Source organism: Vanessa cardui, chromosome 4 (assembly GCF_905220365.1).
Source record: "Vanessa cardui chromosome 4, ilVanCard2.1, whole genome shotgun sequence".
Classification (NCBI taxonomy): domain Eukaryota; kingdom Metazoa; phylum Arthropoda; class Insecta; order Lepidoptera; family Nymphalidae; genus Vanessa; species Vanessa cardui.
The window spans coordinates 5,825,313-5,838,960 of record NC_061126.1 but is presented as its reverse complement, the minus strand read 5'-3'; the positions used below and the strand labels follow the sequence as shown (position 1 = coordinate 5,838,960).

At 33.8% G+C, this 13,648-nt stretch overlaps 1 pseudogene; it reads left to right on the top strand.

Moving 5' to 3' along the window:
* Positions 1-13,447, top strand: part of LOC124544044 — a 34,771-nt pseudogene extending 21,324 nt beyond the window's left edge.
* Positions 13,448-13,648: the final 201 nt, after the last annotated feature.

Below are 13,648 nucleotides of genomic sequence, written 5' to 3'. Positions count from 1 at the left end.
GCATCGTCACGGTTGCATGCGAAAGCGATCCCGTGGCGCTCGCCGAAGAGACAGAGAGATGACCGCTGGTTTATTAGTTGGTATTCCAGTATACCTACTAGTCCTCCTGGGATCCGGAAAATCTCGCATATCCCTCCCAGTTCACTTGGGGAACCCGTAAATCGTTACCAGCGAAATAAAAAGATATATGCAAAGCACCAAATACACTCCAAAAGTCCACACAAAAAAAAAAAAACCAAAAAATTGGGCTATTTATGCAATTAGATTTAGTTCTATAGCAAACCTGTTGCCAAATTTCTTAATACAGAGCTTTATTGATTATCATTGAGATTATTCGTAGCGATATAATTTAAAAAGTTATAAAGCGGTGGTCAAGCAAATCACCAATTGACCTATTAAATCATAGGGGACACATACAGGCCATCACAAAAAACTCAATAGACTATTTAAAAATAAATAGAGGGGAGGAAGCTGTAATCAAAGCACTTCCACGTTGCATGGACGGACAATAGCGTATACGGTCCTCCGTGCATACATCAAAGGAACACGTGCGGCATTATAAATTGAACTTAATTGTAAAGGAATAAAGTCGATTAGATAATGAGATGAATTAAACGCCGTAACATGGTTACAGTTTTTGTTATTTTGAAAATTTTATTTATAAAAGAGAATTAGAGACTAGTAAATTACAGGTTAATTTATATTATTGAAATCGTTGGTTCATCTTTAAAATGTTATGTCAGAAACTTTTTCTATATATACATAGGTATCCATGTATGCATGTGTGAGTTTAGGAATATGTGTATATACGATAAGTAAGTTGTAGTTGTAAGTTCAATTTGAGTATTTATTTGTAATTGTTATACATTTAAGTTACGTAGGTATGGTATATCGTAAATGTAGTATGTATATGAGATGTATACCTGTGTAATAAAATTGCGTTGTAAGCGTGTTTTATATAAATATATTAATATGTTCCTATAAGATACCTGAACCACCGAAACACATACATATTTCATAATCACCTCATCATTTCTCATGTTTTATTAATAGTATGTATTCATCCATAGTTATTTATGGCACGGATAAATGTTTATCGTTCAATCTTTCAGTGGTTGTTTATTACTAGTGACATATTACTTAGGACCTGGGTTAATGCTAAGAGCTCGTAGAGTATCTATGGGAATTGAGATGAGAGAAATATAGCTATTCATAAGTATTTACTACTTAGGTAATAAAATTTAAAGCCCGCAATCTATGCTTATGATTTACGGGCTTCAGACACTGAACCATCTCGGCTTATATGTAGTATTTTTACCAAGTTATCTTTGCGACATGTAACATGTAAATTGAACCATTTATAGTACGGCTTTTGCACATTTTGGGGTCTAACCAATACTATAAATCCGAATTGCTCGCTCGTATTAAAAGTATTGTTGCATGTCGCAATAAAGTAAAGTAACAGTCTGATATGTCCCACTATTGAGCCAAATCCTACGTTCCTTTTTTGAGAAGTAGATTAGAACCTTACTCCACCGTCCGGTCCTACAGCGGATCAGCAGATACACGTTTAAGATTTCTAACACAAGATGAATTACAAACACAAACGTGTCACTGAATAATTATTTGATTCAATAAAATGTATACATTGTAATGATTTCAAAAAACTTCCACAGATATAAGATCTGATTCTGATTCATATTCGAAAACACAAGCATTCCCAAGTAAGACACGTTGCGGCAAAAAGTCGTTCCAAATGAGAAGCAGAGAATACGTGAGATGCTTAATTCCGTTCCGCCTGCCTTTTCAGACGGCCATAAAATATTGTAATGACATATTGTATGCGGTCACCGACAAAGTTTCGTATTATGTCATTGGCGGATTAAACGTTGGTAATTAAAATTTCTACAACGAACTGTTGGAACGTAATTGGAATATTTATCAAGTGTTAAATGAATTAATTAAGTCTGAAGGTACAATTAATGATATTCGATACTCAATAGTTTTGTTTTATTTCTCACTAGGTTTGTGAAATGACGTTTTATTAAAGGAATGTACTAAGAGCTTATGCGAGTAATGTAATAAATTGAAAAGAATTTTTAAACTAAAATATAAATATGCAAACACGAACAACACTTGCAATATAAGTTATATTAAAAAATCCTGGCTCGCAGTTTATTATACAACAAAGACAATTCGTCACAGAAAAAAAAACATTTGTATGTTACTATTAACAATTCATGAATTATTAAAATCCTTCAGTGTAAGACAGTTCATAACATCATTTATTAAATACAAAATACATATATCGTATACGCATTGAGTATTTGTTCAATGGAAAGGAGTAGCTACTAAGTTTCTTGCTGGTTATTTTTGTAGAATCTACATTTATGACCACTATTACCCTTTTTAAAAAAGTAAATGTTGACTTAAATCTTGTATAATTTCATACAAACAATGAAAAAACTTTAATTCACCAATTCAAAACCTTAACCATGAACTTTTTGAATTTAGAAGGTGATGTAATTATATCGAACTAATGAGCTGAAGAGTCGATGAAAATAGATCTTCGATGGCGCGTGTCCAACATCTTTCATAATCATAATTAAACATCAATATAAAGCTATATAATATTTACTTTATAAAGTTCAAGCTGTGATAATAGATGAAATATTTCGTTTAAATATCACGATAATAGTTTTAAAACCACCGTGAATTATGTAATAAGTTTAAAACATTTAAAACGAAATAAAGTAATTATTTTCATCATATCACTAATAAATTGCATTATAAGTATAGAATAGAATTGATAAATAGTAATAATCTTATGCATATAAGTTGTAGTTATTTTCGTTCTATTTTCAAATTAGTTAGGTACATTATAAACATTACTAGTTAGCTTAGAAACAAATACAAGTGATTTAAATCGAGAACGATTTCGCAAGGCTTCTACTTAGAATGCGTGTGACGATTTTAACGTATAGAGTGTCAAGTAGGGTAGGCAGCTAATTAAATTAATGTCCTCATGAAACAAAGCATGTAGGTTTTGCAACAAGAGTTGATGACTTTAAGCTAATTTATATATATATTAGCGATCCGCCCAGGCTCCACTCGGGTGCAATACTGATACTAAATATACGCAGAATTTGTTTCTTTAACACACATTATAAACGTCTAAAATAATCAGTGTTTCTTTATTATATTGGCAATGTGTTAGATACAAAAATCCTCCTCCCGAATCTACCTTTTAAAAAAATATCTAAGCATACACAGCTACAGATAGCAGTAAGCGACTTTGTAAAACGGGCGTAAAGAAATGTAACATCGAAGTAGTTTGGGACCTGGTACGGTGACATATACATCACTTGGTGGTAGGGCTTTGTGCAAATCCGTCCACTCATCAGTTATTCTACCGCCAAATAACAGTACTCAGTATGGTTGTGTTCCGGTTTGAAGGGTGAGTGAGTCAGTGTAACTACAGGCACAAGGGACATAAAATCTTAGTTCCCAGGTTGGTGGCACATTAACGATGTAAGGAATAGTTAATATTTCTTACAGCGTCATTGTCTATGTGCGATGGTGACCACTTACCATCAGGTGGCCCATATGCTCGTCCGCCAACCTATACCATAAAAAAAGTCTATGAAGACATAGGGACCAGTTCCCTCATATATTTTACCTGCGCTGTATTATGAACGAATTGAGGACTTTTCCTTCGAACTATTTAGACCAAAGAAAATTGCGTTAGCTGGAGAGAAAAGTGTTTAAACAAAGGTTTAATAATATTGAGGAAAATTCGATAGAATTATTATATAAATATTAAATGAGTGGAATCCCTGTTAATACTTTAGCTTATCTGGCCTGTTTCATTATTGTGCACTACATGACACAATTAACCCATTATAGTTGAAGTAGTAAACGAGCTTTGCCGTAGTCAACGCTTTAATTTTTATAGATTAAGCTATTCTCGTCTATATTGCAAGCCAATTAAGGCTTATACGTGTGTTTTCAAGCCATTTCAATAATATATTCTGATAGTGTAAAAGTACCTTTAAACGGACGTCATTTATATGCAAATGCTTGTCCTTTTTAGCGCTTGACCTCTATTATTTGAAGTGGGTGAGTTAGTATTACGTAGTGTTTTGCTTGCAATAGGGTTCAGCGACCTGTTACGGTCACTATTCAATCGAGATCGAGCATGCGCGTCGCTTTCATCCTTCGAGACAGCTATTATGTGACTTATAATAGTCGGACATTCAACCTTCATGTGTATGAATTTTATGGGGTGCTAGGGTTGCCACAACCGCAGTAGACAGTTGCTGATATAAGACTGAAGGTAATTTTGATGGGTGTTTTCAAACCAAAGGCCGGGTCAGTGGGTCGCGCAGCTTCCCAAAGCTTCTGGGAGAGACGCGCCTCTATCGACCGCGTGCCGCCATATTAGGGCTGTCAATTTCTTAGTATTCCACAAATATTATATTTTTATAATAAATAATATTTAAGCAGAATAAGTAACAAACGAACATAAATATTTAAAGTCAGGAGTTACAATCAATAATATAGATATGAATGATTTAGTGCAGCATTGCACTTTTTGATTTAGTCTCACACGTTCCTCACAAAATAACCTTTAGCAAGCACTCGATGCATTGTTTAAGCGACCCTCCTAATAACCACCCCATCGTTGAACTACAAAATCCCTCATGCCATTAGTACAATTTACAATATAGGGGCGTCGATTGCCGGCCCTGGATTGGGAGTCTTACGCGCAGCATCCATTTCTGCGCAACTCTCGGCGCACTCGAGCCGCGGGTACAGAGCAAAGCCGCACCTTCAAACTTCCGGAGTCGTTTTGCTCAGTAAAGGCTCCTCGTAAGCCCTTCTTGACCCGTTCCTTATCCTTAACCCAGTACCCCGTGATATGTCCATCATATTGTGTAGTGTCCCGGTTTAAGTGAAGTGCGATGGGGAAGGATAAGCATCAGCCCATGGAGGCTGAAGTGAAGGTGGCGACGGTGGAACTGGAGGCGGTAGACAACATGGCTACGCTGCCTGTCGGCCAGCACCGGCAACAGGGCAGCGACATAGCAATCGCTGAGAAGCATAACACCGCTAACAAAGAGATGGAGCTAAAGTGCGTTCAGCCGAAACCATCGAAGAAGTATGTCTCTAACAGCGTATATCCATATTCTATCTATTTCATATTGTTATTAGATAATAGAAAAATTAAAAAAAAAAAAAACAATATCAATACACACATTTACATAGACATTTTTATTGTATATTTTTATGTATAAGAACGTAACTTATAAAATATATTTCAATAACGAATTGATTGTAAGTTTATTTTTTATGAAATTAATTTTTTCAAAAGTTGATTTTTTGAAAAGTTGATTTCATTCGCGGATTTATCTCCATTTTATGCTCTACCTTTTCACCTTCTTTTGTCCATGACCCAGAATGCTAATACGCGGCGGGTAATGAATAGTGGCCTAACTTAACCTGGTTTTTTTATAAATTATGCAGCATTTAAAAGCTTATTTTATTATTCTATGAATAAAGCAAGCTTTTATGGCTCATCCTATATCAGTGAATAGAACGATATTTATAATTTATGTTAAAAAGAGTTTGTATGAAAATATTTAATGTAGAGATCTTTTTGTTTCATACTTTATTTTTAAAATATATTATTGATAAGTGCATTTTTAATGTCGTAATACGAATTGTTGTTATTTAATTGTAACAGTGTTGATAGGTGGGTGCTACATTATATTTGAAACATAAACACTTTTAACGGAACGGGTTATTTGTTTAATTTAGGATATACCTTAAGATACCTTATTTATAAAACCTCTTTATAATTAAAAACTGTCTATAAGTTTTGATTTGAAGTCATTGTTCATTGACCTTCCTGGCAACAATTTCAAAAACATTTTTTTTTTGCAGAACTTCGCTGTTCATTATCTCGAGTTTCATCTACGCGAAGCTTCTGGTAGTTGTGTGTATTGCTTACGTCATCAGCGATGTAATCACTCACAATCTCCCTCTTTACTACTACGAGGGATTTTTCACCTACTTGTATGGCATGAGCATATTGTTTTTGCTGTACGTGTTCTGCTTCTTACTACAAGGTCAGCATTTACATAATTACATTGTTATTTTTTTTTAAATACTACCAATCAAATAAAACGACTTTCATTATACTTATTAAAAGTATCCATGTTAATGTATTACCAGAAAGTGCATGCTGCAACGGTAGCCCTCCGAAACCAAAACCTCCACCTAAAGAGAAGAAACAAAAGAAAGAAAAAGAAAAGAAGACTAAAGACAAAGAAGGTAAAGAAGGAAAGGATGGAAAGAAAGATGGCAAGAAAGATGGAAAGAATAAGGAAAAAGATAAGAAAGAAGACAGTGGAAAGGACAAGACGGCCAAAGAGAGCAAGAAACATAGCCAGTTTCAGGTTCGTGTAAAGTCTTCCATCATCTATCGCACATCATCAGCACATCCAATAAAATGTTTATAACGCAGTTATCATAATACATGGTCACTTCATTGTGTTGTTCTGTGTTAGTTAACATATAATATCTTCACGTATAATTTTTTTTTATTATGTGACATTTTAAGTTTTGTGATCCTCTAGCACTCTATCGCAAATTTATTTATAAGCTTTTCACTCAACCCTGATTTTTGTAAAATGCTTCGTTAGGACGTGACTGGCGCATGAAACCCCTTTTTGTTTATGCCGCCTACTTTTTGTTTTTTCCATATCATTTGGGCAGGAGGTGTATCCCCGTAAGATGCGTGATAAAGTACGACAACAACAATTGCAAATACAAATGGCGCAATTATATGCCTCAGAACAGGTGAGGTATATCTAGAAGATCCTGCTTTATCATATGCGTATTGTATTATCACGGAAAGCTTTGGATGTGCTGTTGTTCTATCGTGTGTGACTGCGATAACGTACAATGCTTGTTTACTCGGCTATTACACTGTTTTTGCTTTATCAAGTAGTAGATTGTTTTTCATAAATCGTTAAAAACATGTTATGCTCCTGTGTTGAATGTACCCAAATTTATTTATAAATGATAACAACATTTTATTTCTTCATTCACTAATAAACCTGCAAATACCAAGGCAAGTTTATATAATAAAACTTTGATATATTTCTTAATATACGATACGTTGTGTTATAGTGACATTTTAAGAATGGATGATATAATATATTATTTAAATCGTTTTTGAATCTTTCTGTAGCAACAAGATGTCGTGGAGTTGGAGGCAGGACCCGTTGCCCGTCCAATGCGCCGACGGAAGACTTCTCAGAACGAACATAGCCATGGCAGCTTCTTCCTAAGAATCGGCGCCATTGGTAAAAATAAATACTGTAACGTTTACGCCCTTTTTCTTTTAGATTGATTTCATAAATTTTGAATATTTTAATTTTATGTTTACAGCTTTTGGTCTAGGAACAATGATTTATAACGGTTTGGAGTTTGGAACGTTCTTCGAATTACCCTTGGAGTCGCCTTGCTATTTGATTTTGAAAGGTGTAAATCCAGTTCTTCAAATGGTGTTTACTTTCATGCAAATGTATTTCATATTCATGAATTCAAGAGTGAGTACATACCGTAATCAATTTTATGTTTAACATTTTTAGAAAACAATTATAACTACTTGTTCTTCTTATTTTAGCTAAATATACATCGATTCAAAGTTATAGCAAGATTCGGTTTGATGCATGTTGTCGCTACTAATATATGTGTCTGGATAAGAACTCTGGTTCTGGAATCACTAAAGGAAATTACTGATTATCACGTAAAGAACCCTCAAGGGGTTCCCGGAGAAGGCGTACTGGGAAGTAAGTTTTTATTTTGATGTATCATCTCATGTAAGATGTTTTTTCGAGCAATAAAATATCTAATGAATTTATAATTTCAAGAAGTTATCCGAAAACATACTTTGAGACATTCTGGCAAAGTTTTCGGCGCTGTCACTACCGCTGCGACTACGATTGCTTCAACTGCAACTACTGTTGCAAAATCTACCGGAGAACAGATTTTAAATGCAATCTCGGTTACCACTTCTACTCCTACAACGACCCCCACTACGAGTAAGTTTCGGATTACATTTACTCAATATTAATTGTTAGATGCATAACTTCCTAATAACATAATTAAACCCTTCATTTAACTGCATGTATGTTATTAAAATGAGCATTGGACTAACTTTTCAGCGACTACTACTTCATCATATTATAACATGGGTGGTGGTTCCATTCCTAAATCAAAAATAATTGACTCAATAAAGACTACTTTAGGGTATGACACCGGAATAGCTTATGGTCGGGATTTTAAAGATTCATGGCCAAATGACAACCCCTTTACAACGACTTCCACTGCAGCACCAATAACCGTAGGGGCTGATAAAGTGACACAATCACAAACTGCCATGTTGGAAGTATTCCAATGGCTTTATTCCTCCACCATGAAACCTATTGTAAGCACTATGTCTACCTTACTGATGTCAAGCACTTCTGGATCATTACCATCGGTTAGAGATGAATGGGGGAATAGTATCGAAACGTACCGTGTCGATGAACCACCACATTCACCAGGTTTGTCGACGGAGTGTCTTCCATCTTCGTTTTTGGTTCCCCGCCATAGAGATTATAGTTTGCGTTTATTTTTTTCTCGAGTAGGTCTAGGTGCACCTGTTTTTTATTTTTAATCAATTATTCATTGTACACAAGTGTTAGCACGTTGGTGTTTAGTTTCGATTGCACTAAATAAGCAAAAATAAAATATTTGTTTGTAAAAATTACGCCATTTATAACGTAAAATTATTGAAATTCAATTATTATCTAAATTTCTCGCTATTAAATGAGTTGTCAGTGTCCATAAAATAAAATTTTCAAATAAAACTTACGTTATTTTTGGAGAATATATTTTTTTACTTTATATATTTATCGTTTTAATTTATTTGTTTATCTTCTTAACTAGCTTAAACCTAATTAAATATTAATTTATGTTTGTAGCCAACAACGCTACAGAAATCTTTGAATCATTCGACAATCTGAATCCTGCTGCTTTAATAGCCAACATCGATAATAGTACAGTATGCGGACGAAACCCAATCATGGGGACCATTGTTTCGGATTCGGCTCCTTATCTATATCCGTTTATCATTGAATACTCTCTGATTGGGGCAGCTGTAATCTATGTTATGTGGAAGCATATTGGACGATATCCCAGGTAAGTTTTAAAAAATTAACGTATCTCTAGTCTCTTGTAAGTCTCTCCATATAACATATAGCTTAGATTATTTTTAGATATAGCTATACGTATTTACTCATGTTTTATTGGGGAAAAGTCATTCACACATCTGCACGATTAGTATACCATTAGTAGCACTAACACCAAAACCATCGCATACGTTAATGACGTGTGCGTACGTGTTTGGTTGCAGCGTGGCCAGCGATGAAGATCTGGAAAGACGTCTGGAAGCTGTTCTGTCCCGCAGGGCAGCGGCGTTAGCGGCGGCTCAGCGTGGCAATCGTGTTGACTGCGCTGGAGCATCGAAGGGACTCTTCTGTGGACTCCTGCTCCTGGTCGCTTCTCTCATCTGCTTGATTCTCTTCTTCGTCCTGATAAGACATCAAGAGTTGAAGCGTTTATCGATTTATTTAGCAGATGTTTCCCATTGCGCGCTGATGGTGCTGTCAATTTTTGCTATTCTTATTGGATTTATTCGGTAAGACAATCATTTATTTTTCATTCATGTTTTTAGAACACTTTGTTTATTTGACATAAATCATAGTAATTTAAAGGGTTTCGTTTAACATTTTCTTTAAATTAGTATTAATGTACGTTATTTGTTTTTAACACACACATGTAGAAACAGTGTTTTAATTTGTTTATTCTCCTATTGTTTGTGTTTAATTTATTTGTTTATTTTGTTCATTTATCATTTTTGTTTTTTCCCTTCCGTTCTTAACTCCATAAATTCCCGTAACATTCCTTAAATCCTATTTCGTAATTAATTTTAATTGCTCCAATTAAACTTCGGGCACATTCCGTGCACTCTCATTTATTGTCAATAACAATGGCCACATCTTAAATTTTAACATACATGTTTACCGGTTTTGGTTCATCTATAATAATGTAGTGGTAGAAAAATGAAATGGAGCTCAAATCCTTCCTCCTGTACCGAACCTCTTCGCAGGGTACAATCACTGAAGTTCCGCTCAGAAGAGCAATCGGACTTGAATGATATTCTTCTACGTGTCTCGGCGTTTGGACTCTTCGTGTATGCTGTATTTAGTGTCATTGCTGGCGGCATGGGCGCTTTCACCCACGAGCCCAATCTTCTTGTCATGATTACTGGATGCTTGAGCGTTCTCCAGGTAAAATTATATTAAAAAAAACTACTTGTCGCGGACTTGATAATTTGAATAATCTAAAGTTAATGCAATACTTTTTAAGTTTTTTTTTTTTAAGTTACATTGTCTCTTAAAGCAACTGTTATCATTGACGAAAATATATGTATATTGTTTTCAATATTGTATAGAATATTTTAACTTTGATGCGCTTTAAGGTTTTGAATATGCCATTCTCATAATTAAGAGATTTTTCATACTGATGAAAAAATTTCAGTAATTTACTGTAAAGCTATGATCTCTTTCTTACAGGTTGTTTTGCAACTACTATTTATTGCGGATGTTTCTCGTCGCCGTGTACACCTTCCCGAACAAGAGCGCAGCAAGCCAGCACGTCAAGCTGTTACTTTCCTGCTTATTTGCAATGTCACCATGTGGCTGATCTACACTTTTGAAGCACAGAAAGTTCTCGCTAACCCGGTAAATATTTTGTACCTTATAGTAAGTATATGAAAAAGATAACCAATTTGTCTAAATCATGACTGAGTGGAATGGGCGCAAGAATGCTGACAGCATTTTCTCGTGGAAATGCAATTCCGATTCTTACGGTAAAAAGATAACCAGTTTTCCTCTTACTGATACAGGCAATGAAACGGACTTTTTATTATTGAAATTAATTTTTAAACCTATCAATTACATAACTATGAATTTTAATTCTTTTTTACAAATAATCCAAGGCCATTAGCAGTTCAACCTGAAACATTAATTTCATTAGATAAGAGTCATGCAATAGAATGAAACATATTTATTTACATTTAAAAGGAGAAATCCTTTTAAAGGCATTTATTTGACTTCGCCTATATGTATGCCTGGGTCAAAGCGTGCAACAGAATTTCAAGAAAAATCCAACAAGAGATGAACAGTAACTTTACACACACTTTAGATTGAGGTTAGGTTAGCTCTAGGTTATGGTACAAAAAATGACATTTATTTCGTTTCGTTTTTAATTAAATGGTCTAAAATTGTATGTTTAAAAAGCTTAATCAATGCTATTTTCAAACATTTAAGGTTCAACTTGATTTCTACGGATTCGTCGCCTGGTCTCTCGTCCAACGTTTCACACTCCCGCTTTGCATCTTCCATCGCTTCCACTCAGCGGTAACTCTCGCTGAGATATGGAAGACTAGCTACAAAGCGCGTTTGGAGTGAACGACATCAGCTGCGGGACGTTAAGAAACAAAGTCCAACATTTTCAACGCCCTAGGTTGAACAATAAATTTCGTCCTGGTCCGGGGCAGCAATTTTAAACTTAGGTTGGGTATGACAGTTTCATGTTTGGATAGGTAATTCCGTATTCATAGTCGGTAGGTAAATAGGAAGTAATATTGAAATGACTCTCACTTTATGAAGTAGAACAAGATAAGTAAGTACCTAATTGCTTTCCCGGAATGAGTCGTAAATCAGAATATGTCAGAACAGAAACTATAACTACGATTTATTTGACTCCCAGATATTATACGTATTTCTTTTTAAATTCTTTCTCACATTCCACAGTACAATAGTTTTGCATTACATTTAATTTGTGGAAGACTGAATAAAAAGAATGCCGACATTCGACAAATACGTATTAACCTATTGCTCATAATCAAAATTAAATTAATAACCAGTTGTGAAGAGTTCCCTCCTTTGTTAGAAGTAATTTGAGTGCCATGGTTTTAGGATTTAAGACGTTTTTAAAATTCGACAATATTTTACATTGATTGGTTTATCGTCAGTTCGGTTAACGAAAACAAATGAAAGCAATAGGAAATTAGGGGCGCCTTAATTTATTATCAGAATTAATAGTGTAAAACAAATAATTTACCACAATTTCAATATTTGAGAAGCTTAGGGTATTTTTAAAAATTAGAGATAATTATATAAAAGTATCAAAAGATTTATTAGAGCTACGTAATTATTTGATATAGAGAAGTAGGTTTATATTACATACGAATATTATATAGTTGACGTGCCGAAATGATTATCTTATTAAATGTACTTAAAGTTACAGAAACATCAGATTGTGAATTATTGGCAGTAAACTGCTTGATATGTTGGATATTTGATTTTATTGCAAGGGGCCAGAAGATCTAAAACATTTATCACTATTTCGCACACTTCTTAAGTATAACGTATTATGTATTTAGCGTTTTGGAATATTTATTATTATATAAAGTAACAACTTCTAGCTATTATATAAGTTGTCTACATGTGAAGCTTGAGAGAACTAAGCGTATAATTTGAAAAGTTCGTTTGGTTAATTTGTGTCTTATCACAATTTATGATTCCTTTGCGTTAAATCTCACTGCAAATATTTTCGTAACTAACTTTATGTGCAATCTATTTTTATAGGCTGACTTATTATGGTAGGTAGAAACATACCTATCTGGAGATCGAAGTTAACGAACGCGTTATGCGCAATATCATTTCTACTTTACAGATTTTGTATAAATAGGTCATATAAAATTATTTATAATATATTTATTAATTTTGTAATTAACTTTAAGATTTAATTGTCTGGTTTATCCTAGAATCAGGGAGTGATGTGTGCTCACATTGTGAGATTTTGAGTGAATGTAGTTCGGAGTTTTGAATGGTATAATCTTTACGATCGTAATAATTCTTAAAATCTAGTACTTTATCTAAATAAAGGATTACGTGATGATCGCTATCACTTTATGATTATAAATACCTAGCATCTCGAAACATTCGGCGGTATTATGGTACGTATGCGTGTTTGGCTTGTTTTATCACTGCCGATATAATATTTAAACCACATTTTAATAGTAAGTCTTTGATAAATCTATACTATTTCTAACTTGTTCAATTTTGTAGTGATATTTACTGTGTACCTAAATGTTTGGAACAAAATGTACCGATGTTTGTATCTTTAGGTTTAAAATTATTAAGTGGATACTCAGTCAGTGTTATAGATACTTACCAAAAATTAAAAATTTGGATCCTCTACATATTTAAATATATGATTAATATAAATGTCTATTTGAATAAATTAAATAATACTTATGTGATTGTTAGTTTTATTTTATATTTTATTTTCTGTTTTCAGTGTTATTATTATTAATAGTGAATAAGCATTCAGTTTTTATTATATATTGATATGTTTTAAATATATTATTTAATACAATAATGGCAAAGTTTACCTAAAATTATGGACCTATAAAAAACCATAGCGTTCTTTTTAAACACGCCTTCTCATTTATCATCTAAGG